Raw genomic sequence first — 20,972 nt, forward strand, 5'->3', positions numbered from 1 at the left:
ACGGGCTCTGCTGGATGGTAGGCAGCAGGACAGAATTTGTTCTCCTCTGGTGTCACTATAAATATCTGTCTGAGTATCAGTACAGCTCTGAACAATGTTCTTACCCAAAAGGGGGGAAAAATAGGTCTCATTCTCTGTAGGTACAGGACCTAAACGGTCAACTTCTTTGATCAAGTTAAAGACGTCCTTTCACAGCAAAGCCAGGACAGCTGGGGAAAAGAACGTCAGTCACTTTGGCTCTTACTGTGGCCACATATAGGTGTAGAATTTAATTCTGGCAGCAACCCCTCCTTTTCCTGGCGTGAGTATGACTGGAATCAAAGACGAGCACAGGCTTTTGGTCACACAAACTTCAAACCTTCTGCAGAAGCAAATTGAGATGTGAGGAGGCAGCTTGTTATGTGTTATCTCCTACCAATTAAACATGGCAATTTGAGGCAGTTAAGCCCCTCAGTATATGTTCCGCCTGAAAAAAAATCACAATTTTTTTTCTCATGACTGACTGGTAAATTCAGGGTTCTGTCATTTTCATCCAAGGGTGCTCACCAGGTCGGGTGCAACTGCAAATTGACAAGAAAAAAGTATGGAAAGTATGGTGGCGGACTGGATAATGTTAATGACACATGAGGTTACATTGCTAAAAATGATCAGGAGCCCTTCTTTGGTGTATAGTCTGAAGCACATAGTACAAATGCATTTTGAATGTGTCTGACCCCACATTGCTCATTAGGTGGGCTTGATGGGACTGAAACCTCACCCCAAGAATTTCAGAAGCATCACTATAACCTCATTGATCAGGTAGCTCAGTGGGATTATGAATTGAGCTACCGATATGAGACCTGGGCCCGTATCCACAATGCACCGCAAAGCCCTCTCAAAGAGCTCCTAACTTAGCCTAAAAATGACTGGCAAGGAATCTTAGCCTAAAAGTGATCCAGGAGGAGTGTGAGAGCAAGTCTGAGCAAGGAGTGGACAGAAACTCCTATCTTTGTGAGGAGGTATGACACAGCCCTCTAACAACTGTGATTGGTTGTCACAGGAAGAGAAGGAGAAAAAAAAATGCACTCTGCGCTAATCAACTAATCATATAACCTGAACTGCATTAAGAAGTGTAATTGTGAGGATAACTTAATGTCATGATGATGAAACTTAGTAAACTTAAATGAATCATTACACAGCTTGAAAATGTTTGAAAATACCTCATTCACATGCCAATGATCTATGTATTAAAAGTGTGCATGCATGCGTGCATTTACTAAGTTCATTGTAAGTGCATTATATAATTGTAAATATGTTAAAAATACATGCATGACACAAGAAAGTGATGTAGGGGTTTTTCTGCCTGTTGAACCCCTTACTGCAGTTTTATGTGGTAAGCAAACTCAAAGACTCAAAGACTGACAGGAGATGGACTTAAAAACCAACTCAAAGAGCTCCGAACTCAGTCTAAAATTTCCTGGCAAAAAAATCTTAGCCTAAGAGTTAGCCAGCAAGGTTGATCTTGTTGTTAGGTATGATACAGTCCTCTAAGACGTCACGGAAAGGGGGAGAGAAATAAAAAAAACAAAAACAAATGCACACCACCCTCCTAGTCATGAATGGACAGTGAAATCAACCAATCATATAACCTGAAGTGCATTAAGACTCGTAATTGTGAGGATAACTTTATGATGATGAAACCATGCAAAATTAAATTAATTGTTACACAGCTTGAAAATGTTTGAACATACCTCATTCACATGCCAATTATCTATATATTAAAAGTATGCATGCCTGAGTTTATTTAGTACGTTTGTTGTGAGTACATAATATAATTGTAAATATGTTAAAAATACATACATGACACAAGAAAGTGAAAACACATATTCATTGTGGTCCATTTAAAATCAAGTGACAAAACTAAATAAAAAAAATAGATTAATATTACTACTAATAATAAAAATAATGATAATATTAACAGTGTGTATGTGATAACAAGAACATCAACAATTTATAAATACATTGACAGTAAATGAACATAAAATAATTACGTAGATCAAGCAGGTGGCGTGTTACTGACTCACTGTCATCCTACATATGGAGAATATCTCTGCTTCCTCTGTAGTTTTTCTGCCATCTTCTCTGTTTAAGACACTCTCTACTCTTAACAGTTTGGCAGCTTAGAAGCTCTCTTAAGGCCTAAGGTGCTTTGCAGACAATTTTCATCTTACCAGTGCAAAATTCTAAGAAATGTCTAGGAATTTGAGGAATTCTAATATTTTTCTTAGAATAACGTCACGAGCAGCTATTTTTAGCCTTAGGCTGCTTTGTGGATACAGGCCCAGATGCTGTATTGAAAAGTTGCCTACACTGATGAACAGAGTCAACAAAGATGGTGCTGGGATCTTGAAACAAAACATCACATTCACCGTAGCAAACAAGAGCCCCGACATTGAGATTAGGCTGCTTTTTAAGCCTGCAGTTGACCAGGTGGACGGGTCTTATCCTGCCGTGTGGATCAGTGGAGCTATGTGATTGATTGCAAAGAGTGGTGCGTTTGACGTGGTAAGCGGGTGAAGGGCTCGCGTTGTCATATTAATCGGTATGTGTAATATCAGAACTTTGTGATGAATGTGTTTGTGTCTGCGTGATAAGCAAAGAACAGAGCATTTCATGGCACGAGGTTTTGTTCCAGACAGACATGAAGACCTTGGTTTTATCAGTTTAGACTGTGCGGAAATTATGACATTTTTGGACATCCATCATGGCTGCACAAGCAGTCTGGTCAAATCCAGTTTGTAACATGAAGTGGTCTGAGGACATCTGGACATGTGTCGTGGAACATTCCATCCATCAGTGAAAACACTTATTTCCATTGTGGTCCATTTAAAAATCATATGACAAATTAAGAAGTTATAATAAAATAACAACAGCAATAATAATAATAATAATAATAATAAAAAGTATGTATATGATAACAATAACCTAAACAATTAATAAATACATTAAGACAGCAAATTAACATAAAAAAATTACATAATTAACAGGAAAAAGGGTTGAGTTCTTCTAAACACTGTTGAGGTCTAAGGTTCTAAAACCGTTCTGGACTCACACGCCACTCATCATAGTCTGTGGGTTATATAGAGCCTTCTCTTACTGTGGCCCTGCTCTCTGGAACAATCTACCTGCATCTATAAGGCAGCCCGTCACGGTGGAGACTTTTAAATCAAGATTGAAGACCCACTTTTTTAGACTGTCTTATCGTTAATTTATTGTTTTTATGTTTGCTTTGTAACTGCTTTTATTCTACTATGTTTTTACCTTTTACTATGCCCTTTTTTATTTTAATTCACTTTGTGCTGTTGTGAATTGTGTGTTGTCTGAAGCGCCTTGAGGCGACTCTGTCATGAGATGGTGCTATATAAATTAATCAAATATAAAGAAAAAGCATAGCACACTCAAAATATTGATGTCCTGCCGCTGTTTTATTTCATAATAACGTTTCGGCCAAAGGCCTTCATCAGATTGCAGCTTCAGTTGGACCAAGTGTTCAAAATTGTTTGTCAGCCCAGGTGCTCAAAACCCCCTCCAATGAGTGGGAGGTCCCAAGAGTGATGACACCCAGTGATTTCAGCCCACTCTAAAAATCAGAAGACAAGATTATTAAATGTTCATAGGAAAAACATCAGCATAAACAATACATGATTACAAAAACATAATCACAAAAAACATCTTAAATTGAAGTCAATGTTGAGTCCATGAGGAGTGAGAGTCTTCAAATGGTGGATCCAGAAGTGATCTCTTTTTGACAGTAGCACTTCCAGGTTCCCACCTCTTGGTGGTAGAGTTACATGTTCATTACCAGTATATATCTTAAAGAAGAGATAGGATGATTGAACTCCACAAAATGAGCTGCCACAGGATAATTTAAGTTTTTACCTCTTATTGTGCTCCTATGTTCTGCAATCCGTGTTTTTAAAGCCCTGCTTGTTTTTCCCACGTAGGCTTTTCCACATGGGCAGGGCAGGTAATCATGTAGATAACAGATTTTGTGTTGCAGGATATGATGCCTCTGTTGTTATGTGTCGACGCGGGTTGAGGAGCGGACCTGCGTCAGACGGAACCCAGCGCTACAAACAACCAGAAAAGCGGTTCCAAAAACAATATATTTATTTCACCCACTGGTGCATAAAAAGTGTAAAAACAGAAATAGCGTCCTTCTGGTGGAGTGAAGGCTGGCACGCTCTCCAGCGCCCAAAAGGATCGAAGCCCCGCGCTCCTGGACCCACTACCACCGCCAAACACCCCCCAGGTGGACACGACAAACCAACTCTCTGCGAAGCATAGAAGAGGTGAGGTAAGTTAGCAGTTACAACTAATATCCTTCAAAAGACACACACTATCAGCAACACATACAGGTCTGTATTTTAAGCTTTATGCAAATAAGCAGCTTCTCACAACAGGTGGAGGACCACTTGTCCGCATGCCACAGCAGTGAGAAGCGAGCTGCACAATCCTCATCACAATTCAAGTATACTGCGTAACAAAATACCAAGTTACTATCAACAATTAGTCAAACACTTAATCACCTTTGATGTGTGCTGACAGCATGTGTCCCTCACCCTTCCTTGCTTCACGGGCTCGATGTGTCAAACCCAGGCGCGGTCCTCAGCATCTCACAAACGAACATCACAAGGTCGAGTTCCCGGCAGTTCTGCTTGAATCACACATGACTTAAATGCAGAACGCCATCCAATTATCTGCTACAGCTGAAAGTCTTTAAGGTTGCATGTGAGCACCATTCACAGGTGCTGCACATGATGTTGATGAGGGTGAAGGATTCTTCAGCCAGCACCTTCTCCACAGACAAATCAGTTCTCATGCCACCTGGAGAGCAAAGAAAAGAAAAGAACACCAAAATATCCAGCCACACCCCCCAACACACAACAGTACCCCCCCTTTAACTGGAAGCCTCCCAGCAACCGAACAGACCAGGCCCGAGAACAGCACCTCCCTCCGGGGTCCTCGTCAGGAAGCAGACAGCACCACACTCCCAAGGTCCACCACAGACAGCAGGACAGGGCACCGCAGCTGGCTGGCAACAACAAAAGCCCCAAAACATTCCCCAGTACAATCCAACACACAGGAAAAAACACAAAACCCACCCAAAACCTCCCCAGGGGACCGTCCCATCAAACCCCGGGAAGAAAAGAAAAACTCCCAAACACAAAAACCCAACACAGCCCCACAAACACAATACAAACATAAATGCATAAAAGAAAAATAACAAACAACCCCCCCAGAACGACCTGCAGAGCCCAACCCCCCCCCCCAGAAGGCCTTTACCGCCAGTTCCAGGAGGAACAGCCAGAACCAGAATCCCACAAAGGTCCCCAGGTATACATGGAGCAAACGGCGCCCCCCAGAGGACCGTCCCATCAACCCTGGAGGTGGAACCCGGAAGGAAACAGAACAAAATCAAAAATCAACCCCCGGAGGACTACCAAAAACAACCCCGGGGGGATATAAAACGACCGTAAACCCTGTTACCCTCCCCGGCACCCCAAAAGACCCCAGGTCCCTCCCAGAGCCCCTCGGCGGCTCAATTTTGGCGAACGGCTCAAAACATTAAGCCGGGGAAGGGAACAGGAAAAACTAACCCAGCCCCAACCCCAAGGCGCAGCGGAAAACCGGAAATACGTCCGGTGCCCCAACTCGACCATACCCCAGCCTCTCTGGAGGGGTGGAACTACCGAAATGGCGAACGGCAACAGATCGGCCCACCCCTCCGACTGAGGTATGTTCCCGCTGCACCACACCCCGGCAACACCAATGACGAACGGTACAAAGGCTCACCGAGGCTGGAGTGGAACCGGGCCCTAACCAAACCAAGAAAAACGCCCCTAACACCCCCCCCCCCCCAGGTGCAGAGGTCTTCTGAGAACGCTCAGCGTGACCAACCTGCACCACCCCACAACCCACAAGACAAACGGTCTTGGGGCAAGTGAGGTTGGGGTTAGGGATGTAGGGAAATAAAAAACAACAAAATAAAACGACCCAACAACCCAAACAGAAAATACCTAAAAACACATAAAAAATTAACAATTAAGTGAGCCCAGACGGGCTTCTAACTGCCTGACATTCACTCCACCAGACACGCCTCTGACTCCCCAAACAAATTATAACCCCTATTTAAAGAAAACAAAACATTAACCCGTATTGTTTTTTTTTTTTTTATGTGTATTATTTTGCCTGTCCCAGAACACCTGGAGATACGTCACCATTATTTTTCTTGACGTTTATATGTCGGGGCAATACAGTAATCTCTGCTCGTCCGAGCTGCATGGGCTCATCAACAGGAGGAGCCAGTGGTCCCGTCGGAGGAGCCTCAGTGGGGCGAAGAAGAGGCGGCCCAGATCTGTGTCGGGGAAAGCCCCGAGACGAAAAAACCCGCTCTGATGGGTATCCTGTCTCGCGTCCACGCTCCTTCATCCGATCATCTAGACGAATCACCAACGATATTAGCTCATCTAAATCGTTTGGCTCGTCACGGACTGCCAGCTCATCTTTTAATGACTCATTTAACCCATCTACAAACACGCCTCGTAAAGCTGCGGCATTCCAACCTGACTGAGTAGAAAAAATCCGAAAGTCCATGGAATACTCCGCCGCACTCCGCCTCCCCTGCCTGAGATTCAGCAACCGTTGAGCAACGGTATTCGTTTTCACCGGATGGTCAAAAACCAGTCGGAACTCCCGGGAGAAAGCCTTAAAGGATCCTAACAATGGCGAGTTGTTACTCCACAACGCTGTGACCCAAGCTAAGGCGTCACCTCGGAGCAAATTTGTCACATATGACACACGACTCCCATCAGAAGAGAAGGAAGCCGGTCGCTGAGCAAAAACCAGAGAACATTGCATCAAAAACGAAGCACAGGCTTCGACGTCTCCCGCATAAGGCTCCGGATGACAAATAATCGGTTCGGACGCCGAATCTCTGGATAACGGAGTTATCTGCACCGGTATCGATGATGCCGCAGCTGGAGCAGCAGGAAGCGGAACGGGTTGCGCTGCGAGCTCCGTAACACAGGCGTCTGTTTGTTTAATTTGGTTTGTGAGATGCTGTAATTGCTCCCATATTTTCTCCAAGTGTTCTTGAACTTTTTCGGCAAAAGGAACCGCCTCTGCCGCTGGGTCCATTATGGAATGGCCGGGAACTACTGTTATGTGTCGACGCGGGTTGAGGAGCGGACCTGCGTCAGACGGAACCCAGCACTACAAACAACCAGAAAAGCGGTTCCAAAAACAATATATTTATTTCACCCACTGGTGCATAAAAAGTGTAAAAACAGAAATAGCGTCCTTCTGGTGGAGTGAAGGCTGGCACGCTCTCCAGCACCCAAAAGGATCGAAGCCCCGCGCTCCTGGACCCACTACCACCGCCAAACACCCCCCAGGTGGACACGACAAACCGACTCTCTGCGAAGCATAGAAGAGGTGAGGTAAGTTAGCAGTTACAACTAATATCCTTCAAAAGACACACACTATCAGCAACACATACAGGTCTGTATTTTAAGCTTTATGCAAATAAGCAGCTTCTCACAACAGGTGGAGGACCACTTGTCCGCATGCCACAGCAGTGAGAAGCGAGCTGCACAATCCTCATCACAATTCAAGTATACTGCGTAACAAAATACCAAGTTACTATCAACAATTAGTCAAACACTTAATCACCTTTGATGTGTGCTGACAGCATGTGTCCCTCACCCTTCCTTGCTTCACGGGCTCGATGTGTCAAACCCAGGCGCGGTCCTCAGCATCTCACAAACGAACATCACAAGGTCGAGTTCCCGGCAGTTCTGCTTGAATCACACATGACTTAAATGCAGAACGCCATCCAATTATCTGCTACAGCTGAAAGTCTTTAAGGTTGCATGTGAGCACCATTCACAGGTGCTGCACATGATGTTGATGAGGGTGAAGGATTCTTCAGCCAGCACCTTCTCCACAGACAAATCAGTTCTCATGCCACCTGGAGAGCAAAGAAAAGAAAAGAACACCAAAATATCCAGCCACACCCCCCAACACACAACATCTGTAGGGTATGACTTTACCAGTGTGGGGATGTTTCAAACTGTTACAGCAATAGGTGTAGTTACATTGACTACAGCCTCCACACCTGCGATTACCATCAGGGATAGGAGTCAACATGATTTGGCCTGTTTTTGGTGGAGAAGGAGGAAGATAGGAATGTACCAGTTTGTCTCTAAGGTTTCTTCCTCTTTTGTACACCACCAGAGGGTGCTGTTTAAAGGCCTCCCCCAAGGTAGAGTCAGTTTGTAAAATGTGCCAATGCTTTGAAATGATCTTTTTAAACTGTTCAGCAGGTTTTGAATAAACAGTAGAGAATATGATCCTTTTATTGGCACTTTTGGGGGGATTGACCCTAAGTAAATCAGACCTTGGTCTATTTTTTATCTTTGTGGCAGCCTCATTCAAAACTGATTTTTTGTAACCTCTCTGTTCAAAATTTGTCATCATCATGTTTAAATTTCTTTCAAAGTCATCATTCTTGTAACATATTCTTTTAAGCCTACAAAACTGACTGTATGGGAGGCTCTTCTTCCATGGAAGTGGATGATTTGAGTCAGCTCTAAGTAAAGAGTTCATTGCTGTAGGCTTCTTGTATAAGTCCGTATACAGCCGATTCCCCTCCCTAATAATCCACAAATCCAAGAAGCTCAAGCACTCTTGGTCAGAGTCCATGGAGAAAGATATAAATGGACAACATGAGTTCAAATATGCATAAAAGGATTCAAGTCTCTGTCTTGCCAGAGGGCTATATAAATTAATAACATTAAAAATTGAATTGAATCATAGAAACCTTGCATAGTTTATTATAAACACTACCCAATCTAGAGCCCATGGATCCCTACACATAGCATGCTAGTTATATTGAGTAACTTATTGTTATGTTTACTCTCCATGCTGGTACTGGCGCACAAGTGGCGAGTGTGAGGAGTGCTGGTATGTGCTGTTATCCAAAGCAAGAGCAGAGGTTGCAGTACACAAGCAAAGTTTTTCTCAAATAGGTGAGTTTAGGCTGTGGCTGCTGACATCACTTACTTTGATAATAATTGTATGAATGTTGTAGAGTTTAGAATAAAATAGAGTGCTCTTTATTCTCATTTGCAAAATGACATTGGTAAGAGCTTCTATCTTGTCCGCCATCTTTCTTGCCCACAAAAAAGAAACCTGCCCCCATCGGGGAGGTGGAGTTCCGGATCAGCCCGGCAGCTAATGAGTCCCGGATGTAGGTCTCCATTGATTCGCGCTCAGGTCGTGAGAGGTTGTACAGCCTGCTGGACGGGAACTCAGCGCCTGGAACCAAATCAATGACACAATCGTACGGATGGTGCGGGGGAAGGGTGAGTGCCAGATCCTTACTGAAGACGTCAGCAAGATCGTGGTACTCAACCGGCACTGCCGTCAGATTGGGAGGGACTTTGACCTCCTCCTTAGCCTGTGAACCGGGAGGAACCTAAAGGATCCTAAACACCCCCGATGGCAGGTTTCGCTCCACTGAACCACCACCCCTGATCCGGCCAAGGTTGCGGCGGTGAGAGATTGGCCCCAACCAATAAGCCGTAGGAAGCTGCAACAGTTCCTCGGCTTCGCTAATTTCTATAGGAGGTTCATTAAGGGCTACAGTCAGGTAGTTAGCCCCCTGACAGCCCTGACCTCTCCAAAAGTCCCCTTCACCTGGTCGGATCGGTGCGAAGCCGCGTTCAAGGAGTTGAAACGACGGTTCTCTACTGCGCCAGTTTTGGTGCAGCCCGACCCTAGCCGCCAGTTCATGGTTGAAGTGGACGCCTCTGGCTCAGGGATAGGAGCCGTGCTGTCCCAGAGCGGAGAGACCGATAAGGTTCTTCACCCGTGTGCCTACTTTTCACGCAGGTTGACCCCGGCTGAACGGAACTATGACGTCGGCAATCGAGAACTCCTTGCGGTGAAAGAGGCTCTTGAGGAGTGGAGACACCTGTTGGAGGGAGCGTCTGTGCCATTCACGGTTTTCACTGACCATCGGAACCTGGAGTATATCAGGACCGCCAAGCGGCTGAACCCCAGGCAAGCCCGCTGGTCACTGTTCTTCGGGCGTTTTGACTTCCGGATCACCTATCACCCCGGGACCAAGAACCAGAGGTTGGATGCCTTGTCCCGGGTACACGAAGAGGAGGTCAAAACTGCACTGTCGGATCCACCGGAGCCCATCCTGCCTGAGTCCACAAACGTGGCCACCCTCACCTGGGACGTGGAGAAGTTCGTCCGGGAGGCCCTGGCACGGAGCCCGGACCCAGGTACAGGTCCGAAGAACTGTTTATACATCCCACCAGAGGCCAGAGCTGCAGTCTTGGACTTCTGTCATGGTTCCAAGCTCTCCTGTCATCCAGGGGTGCGAAGGACCGTGGCAGTTGTCCGGCAGCGCTTCTGGTGGGCGTCTATGGAGGCCGACGTCCGGGAGTATATCCAGGCCTGCACCACCTGTGCCAGGGGCAAGGCTGACCACAGGAAGGCCCAAGGACTACTCCAACCGCTTCCTGTGCCTCATCGCCCCTGGTCCCACATCGGCCTGGATTTCGTCACGGGCCTCCCGCCGTCCCAGGGCAACACCACCATCTTCACGATAGTGGACCGATTCTCCAAGGCGGCCCACTTCGTGGCCCTCCCGAAGCTCCCAACAGCCCAGGAGACAGCAGACCTCCTGGTCCACCATGTTGTCCGTCTGCATGGGATACCTACCGACATCGTCTCAGATCGTGGTCCCCAGTTCTCCTCACACGTCTGGAGGAGCTTCTGCAGGGAACTGGGGGCCACCGTGAGCCTCTCGTCTGGGTACCATCCACAGACGAACGGACAGGCAGAGCGGGCCAACCAGGAACTGGAACAGACCCTCCGCTGCGTCACATCCGCGCACCCGACGGCCTGGAGTAACCATCTGGCCTGGATCGAGTATGCGCATAACAGCCAGGTGTCTTCTGCCACCGGCCTCTCCCCATTTGAGGTGTGTTTGGGGTATCAGCCCCCGTTGTTCCCCATGGTGGAGGGAGAGGTCGGTGTGCCCTCGGTCCAGGCCCACCTGCGGAAGTGCCGTCGGGTGTGGCGCTCCGCCCGTTCTGCCTTGTTGAAGGCCCGGACGAGAGCGAAGACCCATGCAGACCGCCGGCGATCCCCGGCCCCTGCATACCAGCCCGGGCTTCAGGCACGAGAGGGCGCTGCCACCACAGACACAGCCGGGAGTGACAGCTGTCACTCATTAATTCCTGACAGCTGTCACACATTCTTCATCATCGCACTCCATAAAGACCAGACGTCATCTCCACCTCATCGCCGAGATATCATACTTCTTTGGAGGTAATATCCTCAGCCTTTGTAAATCTGTTTATTGTGAGTGTTTGCAGGAGAACCGGTCGTTTTTGAGGAGGCTGTGCAAGACGGCGCTCCTTTTCAGCTGAGACCGCTGCAACGTGCTGAGTGTGAGGTGGAGGTGGCATTCCCACCGTTGTTGTTACTGGGTGTACACACACCCACACTTGACTGTCTTTGTTCTTCGCCAGCAGTACCAGATCTGACAGTCGGGGACGGTGATCACCTGGGAATTCGGGACTTGGCGGCTCCAGTATTCACCAGGTTCTGGGGCGGCGGAAATCGTGTGGTTCCGGCTCTTCTTAGGACAGACGTCTTCTATCCTCGAGCCTGCCCACACGTCACCTTTGTGTATTGACTGTTATGATATTCTGAGATTGTCTGTATGTTCGTTGTGCACATTCACAACATTAAATTGTTATATTTTGGCTCATCTATTGACCGTTCATTTGCGCCCCCTGTTGTGGGTCCGTGTCACTACACTTTCCCAACACAGTGACATACTGACACACTGGCAGATACTTTCAGCTATTTCCAGGAAAGTCTCTTGATGATTATATAATGCCAATACCTTTGTCAAATTAGACACCGGACAGGAATTATTAGCCCACCAATGTTTTCAGCTCAGTGTTGCATGAAATTATTTCTCTCAACTAGAGACCTTGATCTTCACCCATATGATTGACATCTGGCTGACCTTGTCAGGGCAAATGTGGAAACCATGTTAAGTGTGTGTCATATTTGGTCCAAATCAGTATAAAAATCAAATTCCTTGACTTTGACCTTATTAGGAATGGGCTGAAGCAGAGTCAAATTGAACCCCAAAAGCAGGCAGCCGGGAGACACAAAATTGAGGTGCAGTGATAACAATCCAACACATAAGTGACAGGGCAAGCATACAAAACAGGTCAAACAAGGATACTGGGCAGAGATGAAAATGGAGGTGTGAGGGGCGGACTAAACTCATAAAGGTAAAAAGACTGTGTGATCAGAACAGGGAATCGAACCTCAACTCAGAAATCCAGAAACACAACAGAAACAGCAGGTCTCTCTCTCTCTCTCTCTCTCTCTCTCTGTCTCTCTGTGTCTGATCAAACCTGTGACTTTAAAATAAAAGCGCACTCGCTGCATGCCGGTGCGCTCATCAAACGCCCTGATCGATCAGGTCTGATCAAACCTGTGACTTTAAAATAAAAGCGCACTCACTGCATGTCGTATGCTCATCAAACGCCCTGATCGAATAGGTCTGATCAAACCTGTGACTTTAAAATAAAAGCGCACTCGCTACATGTCGGTGCGCTCATCAAACGCCCTGACCGTGGCAGTAATGCAACTGTAAACTGTAGTGCAGTGATGTGTTCTGCACAGCCGGCAGGAGTGAACTGGTTTTAAATAGTGGCAAGGTACACGCGACTGTGTGCACACATTAACAAAGCGAACACATGCAGCTGCAAGTATGAAACGAACATGGAACAAGGCTGAGTATGCGTGCATTTTGGGCGTATTTAAATGAAAAACAGCGCTGCAATATGCAGCTCTACGAATACGCCAATGTGGAAGGGGCTTTAAAAGCAAAAGACCTAATCTAGATCTCTGTGCTTGTTCTGTTAGACCTCAGTGCTGCTTTTGATACTGTTGACCATAAAATTTTATTACAGAGATTAGAGCATGCCATAGGTATTAAAGGCACTGCGCTGCGGTGGTTTGAATCATATTTATCTAATAGATTACAATTTGTTCATGTAAATGGGGAATCTTCTTCACAGACTAAGGTTAATTATGGAGTTCCACAAGGTTCTGTGCTAGGACCAATTTTATTCACTTTATACATGCTTCCCTTAGGCAGTATTATTAGATGGCATTGCTTAAATTTTCATTACGCAGATGATACCCAGCTTTATCTATCCATGAAGCCAGAGGACACACACCAATTAGCTAAACTGCAGGATTGTCTTACAGACATAAAGACATGGATGACCTCTAATTTCCTGCTTTTAAACTCAGATAAAACTGAAGTTATTGTACTTGGCCCCACAAATCTTAGAAACATGGTGTCTAACCAGATCCTTACTCTGGATGGCATTGCCCTGGCCTCTAGTAATACTGTGAGAAATCTTGGAGTCATTAAAATTCTTCTTCTTACTTATAAGGTTTTGAATAATCAGGTCCCATCTTATCTTAGGGACCTCATATCACCCCAATAGAGCGCTTCGCTCTCAGACTGCAGGCTTACTTGTAGTTCCTAGGGTTTGTAAGAGTAGAATGGGAGGCAGAGCCTTCAGCTTTCAGGCTCCTCTCCTGTGGAACCAGCTCCCAATTCAGATCAGGGAGACAGACACCCTCTCTACTTTTAAGATTAGGCTTAAAACTTTCCTTTTTGCTAAAGCTTATAGTTAGGGCTGGATCAGGTGACCCTGAACCATCCCTTAGTTATGCTGCTATAGACTTAGACTGCTGGGGGGTTCCCATGATGCACTGAGTGTTTCTTTCTCTTTTTGCTCTGTATGCACCACTCTGCATTTAATCATTAGTGATTGATCTCTGCTCCCCTCCACAGCATGTCTTTTTCCTGGTTCTCTCCCTCAGCCCCAACCAGTCCCAGCAGAAGACTGCCCCTCCCTGAGCCTGGTTCTGCTGGAGGTTTCTTCCTGTTAAAAGGGAGTTTTTCCTTCCCACTGTCGGCAAGTGCTTGCTCACAGGGGGTCGTTTTGACCGTTGGGGTTTTTACGTAATTATTGTATGGCCTTGCCTTACAATATAAAGCGCCTTGGGGCAACTGTTTGTTGTGATTTGGCGCTATATAAATAAAATTGATTGATTGATTGATAATGATCACAGGTGTGAGGAATGAATTAGGATAGAAAAGCTGAGACACAAGAGGAATTAACACTAATAGGCCCGGAGAGCAGACTTTAGTCTGCAGTGAAAATTGCCCCAAAGTTTAGCATATGACCAACCTCCTCCCTTTGTTTTTAAATGAGCTGAGTCCCTGTGTGGTTTGTATCAACCTGCATACGAGGGCTGTCCGTAAAGTATAGGTCCTTTTTATTTTTTTCAAAAACTATATGGATTTCATTCATATGTTTTTACGTCAGACATGCTTGCACCCTCGTGCGCATGCGTGAGTTTTTCCACGCCTGTCGGTGACGTCATTCGCCTGTGAGCACTCCTTGTGGGAGGAGTCGTCCAGCCCCTCGTCGGAATTCCTTTGTCTGAGAAGTTGCTGAGAGACTGGCGCTTTGTCTGATCAAAATTTTTTCTAAACCTGTGAGACACATCGAAGTGGACATGGTTCGAAAAATTAAGCTGGTTTTCATTGAAAATTTTAACAGCTGATGAGAGATTTTGAGGTGATTCTGTCGCTTTAAGGACTTTTCACGGTGTGAGACGTCGCACAGCGCTCTCAGGCAGCGTCATTAGCCTGTTTCAAGCTTAAAACCTCCACATTTCAGGCTCTATTGATCCAGGACGTCGTGAGAGAACAGAGAAGTTTCAGAAGAAGTCGGTTTCAGCATTTTATCCGGATATTCCACTGTTAAAGGAGATTTTTTTAATGAAAGACGTGCGGATGGGTCCGCGCATCGGGACACAGCCGAGGCGGCGCTGCGGCACAGGAAAAACACCTCCGTGTTGATAACCATTTGTAAAATCCAGGCGGCTTTTGATGGCTTTCAGTGGAGTGAGTATATGAGAAATTATCAGCTGGAGATGTTCCAACTTGTCCTCAAGGCTTCCAACAGAGGTGTTTTTCCTGTGGCGGAGCGTCGCGGCGGCTGCGAGCCGACACTGCAATCCGCCCGCACGTCTTTCATTAAAAAAATCTCCTTTAACAGTGGAATATCCGGATAAAATGCTGAAACCGACTTCTTCTGAAACTTCTCTGTTCTCTCACGACGTCCTGGATCAATAGAGCCTGAAATGTGGAGGTTTTAAGCTTGAAACAGGCTGATGACGCTGCCTGAGAGCGCTGCGCGACGTCTCGCACCGTGAAAAGTCCTTAAAGCGACAGAATCACCTCAAAATCTCTCATCAGCTGTTAAAATTTTCACTGAAGACCAGCTTAATTTTTCGAACCATGTCCACTTCGATGTGTCTCACAGGTTTAGAAAAAATTTTGATCAAACAAAGCGCCAGTCTCTCAGCAACTTCTCAGACAAAGGAATTCCGACGAGGGGCTGGACGACTCCTCCCACAAGGAGTGCTCACAGGCAAATGACGTCACCGACAGGCGTGGAAAAACTCACGCATGCGCACGAGGGTTCAAGCATGTCTGACGTAAAAACATATGAATGAAATCCATATAGTTTTTGAAAAAAATAAAAAGGACCTATACTTTACGGACAGCCCTCGTATGTAATAACATATGGAGGCTGACACAGGTTTCAGCAGAGAAGTTTCACTTCGGCACCAACCTCCTCCCTTTGAACTCTCACTGTGCTGAGAGTTCAACCATAGATAGGGGATGCCTTTCACACAGACCCCAGATTTTACGTCACAACTAATGCAACAGAGTTTGCGAAACACAAAATCATGACTCGCCTTCAAAGCTTCCTGTGTTTGGTGGATATCAGCATGTTGTTGACCATCGGAAACTGCACAGTCCAGGAGGGCCGTAGAACAAACCAAAGCTGGCAGATGAGCATCTATGCTGATGGCGTTCCTTGCAATCCTTCTCTGAAGGGCTGACAAGGGCTACATTGGTGCTATGCAGTTCATGTGGGCCAATAGATTTGGCAACCCAGATATCAAAGCCATAATGCCCCGTAACCGCTTTCTTGAAATAAAGCAGTACCTTCACTTCAACAACAAGGACACCCACAAGGAACGTTTACAAACGGACAAATTTGCAGCAATTTCTGACATCTGGCAGTGGTTTGCTCAGAAGTGTATGTCATCCTACAGTCCAGGGCAGCATGTTACTGTGAATGGGCAATTATTTCCGTCAAAGGTTCGTTGTCCCTTTCTGCAGTACATTGCATCCAAGCCTGACATGTTTGGAATCAAGTTTTGGATTGCAGCAGATCTGGACATGAAATACATGTGTAATGCCATCCCTTACTTGGGAAAAGATCCCACTCGTCCGGCAGGAGAGGCTTCTTCAACGAAAAACACTTCTGCTTGGCACCATCAACAAAAAATCATTGGGAGCTACCAGCAACTGCCAAGGAAACCATGGGCCGCAAGTTGTACTCAGCACAGGTGTTAACATCTGGAAGGTCCTTGCTGACGGTGTACGCAACAAAAAAAGAAATCTGTCTGTCTTCTGAGCACCATGCATCAGAAAGTGGAAATTGTGGACACCTGAAAACAAAAACTGAACACTGTTGTTGATTACAACCATTTCAAATATGGTGTTGATATCATGGACCAGAAATTACAGAACTACTCCGTGCATGCAGGAACACAGAGATGGCCCATGGCTGTGTTTTACAACCTGTTGGACATGGCTGCCACAAATGCACGTTTTATACACAGCATGTACAGGATCAAAAGAAAGTCAGTAATTGTTCATGCTGGAGCTCACCGAGGAACTTCAAAACAGACATTTGCAGGAAAAGGCACTAGGGGAAGAGTGTAAACAGCAGCATTGCAAGATGAGAGTTTCTCAGAAGTAAAAGACACAGTGCCAGGTGCCATACTCTGTAATAATAACAGAAGCACTGAACGTTGTGTGCACTGCCGAAAATACAGCTGTGGCAAATGTAGGAAAGATGCACCTTGGGAATGTGGGAACTGCTAGTCATGACAACTGCATGCTGCATTTGTGTGCTTTGTATAGTATCAAGCCTTTTCTTTGGGAGAAATAAAATGTTGTTTTCTTCCTGACATTATACTTTCTGTTTGTTGTTATTCCAAGAGGAAATGTTTTTTTTTTGGGGTGGGGGGGGGTGGGGGTGCTAATCCCAGTTCTATGACATTGTGATCTTAGTACAGTACACTGTCATTGTAATTGGTGTTTAGCCTACAACCAAATTACCATTCATGAAAGATTTTCATCAGAAAAATTGACAAATAGAAAACGTATCTTGGATCAAATGATAAAAATAGGGCAAAACTGATTGTTGGCTAAATAAAATATAAAATGAAAAATGGTTACTCTTAGTACAAGAAATAAGATATGACCTCAATGAAATTAACTGCAAAATGAATAATGGTGGTGGCAGACTCCAGCTGAAATAATACTTTTCCACTCAGGCTCAATCAGACATGACAGCGGAATGTGGCCTATTGTTTCTTTGGAATGTGCCCAGACAGGTTTACTTGAGCTGCATGTTAATTCCTGTCTAGGAATTAACATGTTTTGCAAAGAGAAGGGGGCAGGCAGCAGAAGCAAAAATCTCTGGGCCTGCCAGTGTTAAAGGAGATAAAAGATTAAACAGATGTCAAGGGGGATGTGGAACTAAAACCTGATCAAGAAATATAAAAAAAACATAAAGTACACAAAATGCAAAAACAAACATGATGCTAATGTGTGAATGTAACAAAGGCCAACCTGAAAAGAAGGACTCAAAATGAACCAGAAGGTAATCAAAACCTAAATAAGAACTACACCATAGTCAACAACTGAATAAACAAAAAAACACAAGCAGTGAGGCAATTGGAACTCAAACGGATAATAAGTGCCACAGGGAAAAACCAACATAATGATAACACAAGTGGAGGCGATCAATAACAGCAAGAGAACAGAACAACAACCAAGAAATGAATCAGGGAACATAAGCACAAGATAAACATGTAACTCAAAGAGACGTGACAATCACAGACGACCTAATGACCACAGAGGAGCACGAAGACCAGGACTGCGGATGGATGACAAGACAGACAGACAGGGATTGACTTGGATGACAGACAGCGGAAGACACCCACACACACACCAGACTCAGACACGAACCATGGGTGCAGACACACACACACACACACACACACACACACACACACACACACACACACACACACACACACACACACACACACACACACACACACACACACACACACACACACGGGACCTACATGAATGATGGACGAGGAGGACATACACATAATGCACAGATATAACTAATAGGACACACCCACAACACACCTTTTCCAGAATTCTTTAATGGTAATTTTACAGTCATCATTCACTGACATTTCAAGTTTGGCAGAAATCAGCAAAAGGACCGGGGAGGAGTACGCCAACAGACAGGCAGACATGACCTTCACCCTGGGGCAAGGTCAAGATAGATTTTTTTGTCTGGAAGTCTGGATGTCTTTGTCAAAATTTGGACTTTTGACCCCATTACCTTCCTACCTTAACGTCATCCGCATATCAGGTTTGGTGCACAGCCCCAAACCAGCTGGGAGGAGTAGAGGAACAAAGAGGCGGGCAGACAAACACTGTATGATGACACTGGATGGATGGATGGATGGATGGATGGATGGATGGATGGATGGATGGATGGATGGATGGATGGATGGATGGATGGATGGATGGATGGATGGATGGATGGATGGATGGATGGATGAGATTTATTGTCATTGTCATTACACAAGTGCAACAACAATGAGATTACGTCCACACTCAAATTACCACGGACAAGATACAGCAATTAATCCACAATTATTAATTGTTTACTGTAACAATGGCACATCAGAATTAAAGACAACACATATACATTTGACATTGTTTATGTGTGCTAAACTTTGAAACGGTCCGTTTTCCGAATTGAGGCGATGTGAGTGTTGGGGGGGGGGTGCAGCAACATGTAGTCGCTCCGCCGCCAGCTTGGGTTGAACCGGGAGCTACAGCAGCTAAAACTGCGTGGCACCTCAGAGGGGGAAGTGAGTAGCGTGAGCGGGGGCTGGGATGGGGTGGTGGATTGGGACAGGAGGGGGTGGGAGCATGCTTTCAGTCTCTGTCCATGTGTGAGTGGCAAATGAGTCAGTTTCTGTCTGTGTGTGCTGGAGTTGCAGAAGATAAGAAGGAAGGCAGCCGAATAGTTCACCAAGGCCGTAGAAATTCTTCTGGAGAAAAACAATGGGGTATTTTGTTCTTCAGAGGCTGATAAGCCTGCCATGTTTATGATTGAGCAGTGAAAAACACCTTTATAGCTTTGCATGAACAGCCAGATCCAATTATGAATATTCCCTGGTCTCCGACATCTTCCTTTGCAAGGTGTGCATTTGCTCCAAGATGTTGTCCAATTTGCATCTGAGTTCAAGGGTTAACGCAGTCTGAGAATGTATCGCCTTGCCCAACTCATTAATCATGACGACAGGTGAGGGGTCGTGGTTCTGGTGGCAGCCATCTTGCCAGTTCTCCGGTAGGTCAGGGCAGCACATAAACCAATAGGTACCAGACCTCCTACAATAAAACGAAATATAAATAAATCCTCGACATCCTCCACAGAGATGGCACAAAGCATGTAACACGCCAAGTCTCCCAGGAGTCAAGAACATAGCCCGCAGGGTAGGTTCCATCTGGGCACGCAGGGTCCCCCGGCCCTGATTTCGTTGTTGAAAAAATGGTGTCAACAGCGTTCAGAGACCAGCTGATCAATTCCATGGTTAATCCAATATAGTTTGAAGAATTCACAGTCTGGTGAAGTAGGGGACTTGAAGGTTGGAGCAGAGATAGAGGAGAGAGGAGGAGATGCGACTGGTCTTGCCGGAGTCCCAAGCTGTTTTCTACCTCTGCCTCTCAAAGTCTACCTCTCACTGGAGGATAGGTAGACTTTTGGTCAATGAAGAGTTCAGCAGACTTTGATCCAGCTGAGGATCCAGGGCCTGTTTTAATATTTTTATTATTTGTAATGTCTCCCGTTAATTTCAATGTTGTTTGTGTACTTTTGGTGATACAGCAAATAAACAGAACATTGTTGGACCTTGGTGGGGATATGATCAAATGATCTGTTTCCCTTTGATGAAATGTCACATAACTACATCGACATCATCTTGAATACTCAATATAAACTTCTTCCTGCCTAAGAGTACAACTGTGCTTGCTGATTTATGCATAAAATGAGAATTTTATATTTGATGACACCGATGGAGACATATTGCTATCACCTTGATCTCCATGTAGCTATGTCTGTATGAATTTTTACAATAGATCTCAAAAACAACTAATCTCATTATAGCCAAACATGTCAGGGGCATTGGACCTACAGTCAGGTCCACAGGAATTTGGAGAGCAATACAGTTTTTTAAGTTCCTCTGTACACCACCAGAGTGGAGTTGAAGTATACGTAAATATTTCACTGAATATGTCTTGGATTTTATTTACAAACAATATTGTACTCTTTGGTAAACCTACCTGGACTAGGCAGCTCTACCAGTGAGACTCAGGAGGCAAGGAAAAAAGTTAATGATTTAATCCATTGTCATAATGAACAGAGCATGATAGAACAGTCTTTGGAAGTTCCCATCACAAGCATATCATAGGGGAACATAGAGCTCCGACCCGGTCATTGGATGAATCCAGGGGCAAGGAGCTTACCCCTCAGAAGTCAGACAGGGACCAGTTGGTGGAATCGGGTGGAAGAGGCAGTGTCAGTGTCAGCATACTGTGAGCAGCAGAGAGGTGA

The sequence above is a fragment of the Thalassophryne amazonica genome, chromosome 5 (assembly GCF_902500255.1).
Source record: "Thalassophryne amazonica chromosome 5, fThaAma1.1, whole genome shotgun sequence".
In the NCBI taxonomy this organism is placed as follows: Eukaryota; Metazoa; Chordata; class Actinopteri; order Batrachoidiformes; family Batrachoididae; genus Thalassophryne; species Thalassophryne amazonica.